The sequence below is a fragment of the Drosophila novamexicana genome, unplaced genomic scaffold, assembly GCF_003285875.2.
Source record: "Drosophila novamexicana strain 15010-1031.04,08,12 unplaced genomic scaffold, DnovRS2.1 tig00001983-arrow-arrow-pilon, whole genome shotgun sequence".
Classification (NCBI taxonomy): domain Eukaryota; kingdom Metazoa; phylum Arthropoda; class Insecta; order Diptera; family Drosophilidae; genus Drosophila; species Drosophila novamexicana.
In genome coordinates, this window is record NW_020824918.1 from 271,086 (window position 1) to 277,589 (window position 6,504).

Sequence of the window (6,504 nt, forward strand, 5' to 3'; positions counted from 1 at the left end):
GGATGAATGCGGGTGCAGAGCTATTTCTCTGGCAGACGTGCGTGTACTGTAGGGCGGAGTGCATGTGTGAGCGTAGATGTGGTTCGTGGCTGTCCGCAGGGATCTATCTGTGGCCCATTCATTTGGAACCTCATGATGGACCCCTTGCTTTTGCAGCTCGAGCAGATGTGTAAGTGTTGTGCGTATGCGGACCATCTGCTCGTCTTGATTGAGGGTCGGTCGCGTCTTGAGATCGAGACGAATGCGGGTATGTGCTTGCGCACTCTGTATGAGTGGGGTGAAAGTGTTGGGGTCAGTCTTGCAATGGACAAGACAGTGTCAATGCTGCTCAAGGGCAGATTGGCAACTAGTCGGCCACCCATTGTCAGACTGAATGGAGTGAATGTGAGGTATGCGTCTGAGGTGAAATACCTCGGCATAACCTTCGGCGAGAGGATGTGTTTCACTCCTCATATCGCTGGTCTCAAGGCCCGGCTACTTGGTTTGGTTGGGCAAGTTCGTCGTATTTTGAGGTATGACTGGGGCCATCTATGAGGGTCTGTTTGCTGCATGTGCAGATATGGATCGTCTGTATGGTGCAAGGCGATCACGACTGTGGTTGGCAGAAAGAAAGTGCTGGCTTGCCAGAGAGTGGTTCTGTTAGGTTGTTTGCCTGTGTGCCGCACTGTCTCTACGGAGGCTATGCAGGTTAGGAGTAGCCCCCCTTAACTTGGAGATCAGGCGTCGAGCCTTGATGTACAGGATCAAGAGGCGGTTGCCATTGCTGCAGAATGATTGGCTAGCAGATAGGGATGTGGAGAGTTTAGGGCTTAGTGAATGCAAGAGATTGGTGAAAGAGTGTGTTCTGTCTGACTGGCAAGTCAGATGGGACACAAGCGTGAATAGGCGTGTCACTCATCGGTTTATACGGGAGGTTACATTTGCCGGCAGCCGACCAGACTTTGGGTTCGGCCTGAGTCTTGGATTCCTGTTGACTGGTCACGGTTCCCTCAATGCATGTATGCATTCGAGGAGCCTTTATGACAGTCCAGAATGCCGTTGTGGCTCGGCTGCTGACACATGGGAGCATGTTCTCTGTGAGTGCACAATGTATGCAGATCTTCGAGATCTAAGGGGGATGGGTATAAGTGTGGGTAGTGGCGGGTTTGACGTAAGTCAATCACTCTCCACTAGTGATAGGGTTAGAAGAATGAGTGAGTTTGCTAGAGCTGCATCTTCCAGGCGACGTTTGCAATTGCAGGAAGGAATTGTATGAATGAAGATGGATGGTAGATGTACGAATGTGGGGGTGCGTATGGTGGGCTACGAACGTGGGGGTGTGTCTGAATGGGCATTTTGTTGAATATTGTGTTGTCCGGGGCTACCAGTCCCCATCATCATGGAGCTAAAGCTGAAAGTGTCCTTTTAGGATACGAGTTCTGACCAGAGGATTGATCTGGGACCACGGGCGTTAGGGAACACAGAGGCGGTCTCGGCTCTCTGCTCTCTCCGCCATAGTCTTTTGGGACTTGTTGGGGACACTAGCTGGCCGCCTAGCGGTTTGATCTATGATTAACTTGAAAATGCCGTCGCTTGTGGACGAGGGAGGAATAAGCCTCCCTCCCTACAGTGAGAAAGCCATGCCATGAACATGGTGTATACTGTTCCACCTGTCAATTGCTGTTTTACATCAATTGCGTTCTATTCCTTGCAGCAGTGTTTTATCGTTTCTGGGGCCACCAACCCTTAACTGTTTTGGAGTTTAAATTGGAAGTACCATTCTGGTACGAGGCCTGACCAGAGGTCTTTAATCTGGTACCACGGGTAACCAGGACCCCACGGAACTTGTTCCGTCCTGGTTAGTTGGTGCGGCCCTTCGGGGAGTATCGTGGTGGTTGTGGTTTAACACCCAAATGCGGGTAGAGCGACGCTCTACCTGGAGTTGCGTCATACCACCGGGTTCCGTAATCCAGATATCGGAAGAGGCTTAGATAGCCTCATGCCAAACCAAGGTAGAAGTCGCAACCAAACAGTCGTGTCTTTAATTGGTACCTGCGGAATTGTTCCAAGGGGGCGGTGATTGACGCTTGAATTAATCCTATACTAGGAACCGTGAGATTAGGCCATCGTGGCAGGTGCTCACGTTAAGCCCACTGACTTTCATGTCAACTGAAGCTGTGCCTGTTCTGGAAACTGCCAGGACGTCTAGTTTTTAGCAGTTTTTTCAAACAGTTTTTTGGATTTCCTCGATTTTATGGCATTTAACGGGCGAAATTTCCAAACAAATTTATGAAGGTGCAACTGGTCATAAAATTATTTAGGTGATCAGTCACTTGACCTACATATGCAGGTGCTTGCCAAAAGTTGACCCTATCGGCCCAACGGGCTGCTGAAGGTAATAAGGGGTCAACATTCATTCATCAAAACCATAAAAAATATCTGCGCATTTGCAGACATTTGTGTGTGTGTCTGTGTGTAGAGGTCGAAAATTATAAATACTAAAATCTTGTTAAATTTGCATCGGGGACAGGCAGACAGGAAAGCAGCAGGAACACAAGCGCATAAATGCTTCTTTTCTATACAAAATATGCAAGTATGCGTGAATAGCGAGTCCAAAATATTTTAAATGCACACATGGCAACGCTTAGGTACCCTTACCAACGATAACGAACTAAAATGCAAGAATTTCGCAAATACGTGGCAAACCCTTTCTCTATTTCATATTACTCGTGCCTTCAAAAGGGTAGAAATGCCTCTGACGCGGTTCAAAAATACATCATATCTTACTCCCTTACTCGCTATTTTGGACCAGATGCCACCGATACTTTTTGTGCCAACTTTCATCCACTGATGTCCAGTCTATATATTGTTTGTGGCAGTACCCAAGCACGCAAGCAGGAACACCATCAGGGCTCGCTGAGTAAGACGGCTTAATAGTGTTAAGTTCGCTAAGAAGTGAACTTTCGGTAATAATATGATTTATGATGCAGTTTATCCTCTGTAGCTGATTAGGATAGGGCTGATTTTTATTATACCTAGAGGAGATGTAGGTAGTTTGAAAAAAGTTTGCGAGCAGATCGGCTATGCCTGAATCAGTGTTCGCGCCCTCATTTTTTATACTCTTTCAGAGGGTATTATAGTTTTGTCGTGAAATGTGTAACGCATAGAAGGAGACATCTCCGACCCCATAAAGTATATATATTCTTGATCATCATCAACAGCCGAGTCGATATAGCCATGTCCGTCTGTCTGTTTCTATGCGAACTAGTCTCTCAGTTTTAAAACTATCTTAATGAAATCTTGCAGAAGTCCCTCTTTCTGTTGCACGCAGCTCATATGTGAAAACCAGCTGGATCGGACCACATTAAGTTTTTGTATGAAAAAACATTTTGCTTATCAAGATATCTTGACCAAACTCAGCATTTATTAGTTTTACTATGCTATTCATGCAAAATCCTATTAAGATCGGACCACTATATCATATAGCTGTCATAGGAACGATCGGTCGAAAATTAAGTTGTTGTATGAAAAAACATTTTGCTTATCAAGATATCTTGCCCAATCTCGGCATTAACTATTTTCCCTGTGCTTCTTAGATGCGGGTAAAGCACTATAAGCATTATGAAAGGATTGGGTCTGCAAGGGTATTAGATCTTCGGCGTGATCTTCTTTTATTATTTATGATTAATGGTCGACAAAACGAGTGTCTTCCTCATTATTCAATAGATTATACAATAGATAATGGAATTATATGCTAAAAGCCTAGTTAAAGAACACAAATTTCTAAATAGCATCACCGACCGATGAAGGTGTTTTATTTGCCAGTCCGGCCAGCTGTGCCCCTTTTCACAGCTAATTTTGTCCGTGACGCTATTAGAGTCTACATCTAAGCAAAAGGGTGTAAGTATGAAAAAACTTTTCTTAAGTAAAATTAATAATAATCCTAATTTGCTATATTACTTAAGAAAATACAATAAATAGGAAAAAAGAAAGTAAGCAGATTGTTAATAACGTAAAGAAATGTACGCTAGATATAAAGAGTGTTAAGTAGATAGGACTAAGAGAAAAGTAATGGGAAATCACCGACCCGGTGGGGTGGAGTAGGATGGCAATCGAAGATTAGGCTCCCAATTTAACCCTCGTAAGGCAAAAAGCTTCTGAACAGATTCAATACGATCCTTGCTATTGTTATACTGCGGAGACCAGATGCAAGAGCAGTATTCAAGGATAGGGCGAACAAGAGAGATGTACAGAAGTTTTGTTATTAAAGGATCGTTAAACTATTTAGACCATCGTTTAATAAATCCAAGTACACCTTTTGCCTCATTAACGATGGTATCTATGTGAAGATTGAAACGGAGTTCAGAATCAAAAAAAACGCCTAGATCCTTAACCGTTAGTATACGTTTCAAAGGGATATTGTCGATTGTATAACTGACAAGATAAGGTGTAGTACGATTAAATGTCGTGAACATACACTTTGAACAATTCAGATGCAATTGTTTGGCCGAACACCACAGTTGCATAGCGTTCAATCGTGTATGATAGAATAAGTTTCACATCGTCCGCATACATGAGTACACGGGCATGTGATTTAACAGAGGGGAGATCATTTATAACAAGTAAGAGGTTCTAGTCGGGAGCTCCCGACTTGGGGATACCCTGAACCCTCTTCTTCCATCATCAAATGCATATATATATTCTGTTTTAGAATATGTCAAGTTTGGTGACTCTAGCTCTTATTATTTACCAAAATTTCCCAAAAACAGGATATCGATATCGATTCTTATCGATTGCTTGGAAACGGAGTAAGTTATCGATTATCGGAAACAAACTCGATCGCGCGGGAACTAGGAGCATCTACATCAAAAATTTCACGTCTCTAGCTCTTATAGGTTCTGAGATCCTTGCGTTCATACATACGGACGGACGGGCAGACAGACGGACACAGCTAGATCGACTCGGCTATTGATGCTGATCAAGCACAAACACAATATACCCTTATACCCATTTTTAAATAATTGTCATTATCATCCCATTAATGCAATATACTTTCTGTGGGCATTCGCCCTATTTAAAATATAATATCACGTCTTTGAGGTATTCATTGACAATATTATGTTTTCGTATTGCAGCCGCGACGCTATGGGTAAAATCCCGTGTGGCATAATTTACTTTCGATTTCTCGAAACAATTTAATCTTATATACTTGAAAGTCAATTTTTGGCAAGGACGCGGTAAATTTGTTCTCTCGATTTCGAACAATTGTATTATTATACGCCACGAAACTATGCCATAATTATATTTCTAAGCGACATATATTTCATATATTTCTTAAAGGACAAAATGTCACTTGAAGCCTTTAAGAAATGTGTCCGGATGACAAGTAAGCCATGGGTGGTGGGAGGTAATGTAGCAGTTTATATCGTCCTCGAGGGTGCTGTGGTGGGCATGCAGTCCCTTTTACAAATCGGACGCTGCTACATAAAATGGTTTTCGTTTAGAGTGAGAAGTTTTGACCTGGTACTGGGATGCTACCGCTGCCTTGGCTTCGACCATAAGGTGGCGGAGTGCAGAGCCAAAGAGGACGTTTGCCGTCGCTGCGGCCAGATGGGTCACCGCGTGGCCGCGCAGCAATGCACTGAATTGCCGCAATTGCTCCTTTAAGGGGAAGCCGTCGGGACATCTGATAATGTCTCTAGCTTGTCCCATATACGGGGCGATTGATGCGCGGGCGAATGCTAGACATAAAAATGTCTAGCAGATTTCTTCAGCTGAATTGTCAAAGGTCGTATGCAGCTATGTGTGATATGGAGGCTATGATGTGTGAAAGGGGCAGCGTCGTTGCCCTGCTGCCGGAACCCTACGCGACCGGTGGTTGCGTAAGGGGATTGCCCGCATGTATGCGAGTATTTCCTGACAGCAGGGCCAACTCCGCTGTCATTGTGAATGATGTCAGTATTGAATGCACTTTGGTGAGTTCAACTGACCGGGGGGTGTGTGTGAGCCTTAGCGGCAGTTTTGGCAGGACTTTTGTAGTGAGTATGTATTGTAAGTTCGGGGATCCCCTCGAACCATACATTGCTTACTTGGATGAGGTGCTACTACTGGTTAGTAGCCTACCAGTCATCCTTGGTCTTGATGCGAATGCATCATCCCCCATGTGGTTCAGTAAGGTATCCAGACATTCGTCTGCGGTGAGATGCTAGCCGAGTGGGCCGTGTCCCAGGATGTTCGGGTCGTTAACGAACCCAGTGAGTGGTACACGTTTGCGAGTCCGGTGGGTCAGAGTGACATTGATGTTACTCTAGTGAATGCGGTAGCAATGAGTATGTATGCTTTTCGTGGCTGTCCGCTGGGATCTATCTGTGGCCCATTCATTTGGAACCTCATGATGGACCCCTTGCTTTTGCAGCTCGAGCAGATGTGTAAGTGTTGTGCGTATGCGGACGATCTGCTCGTCTTGATTGAGGGTCGGTCGCGTCTTGAGATCAAGACGAATGCGGGTATGTGCTTGCGCACTGT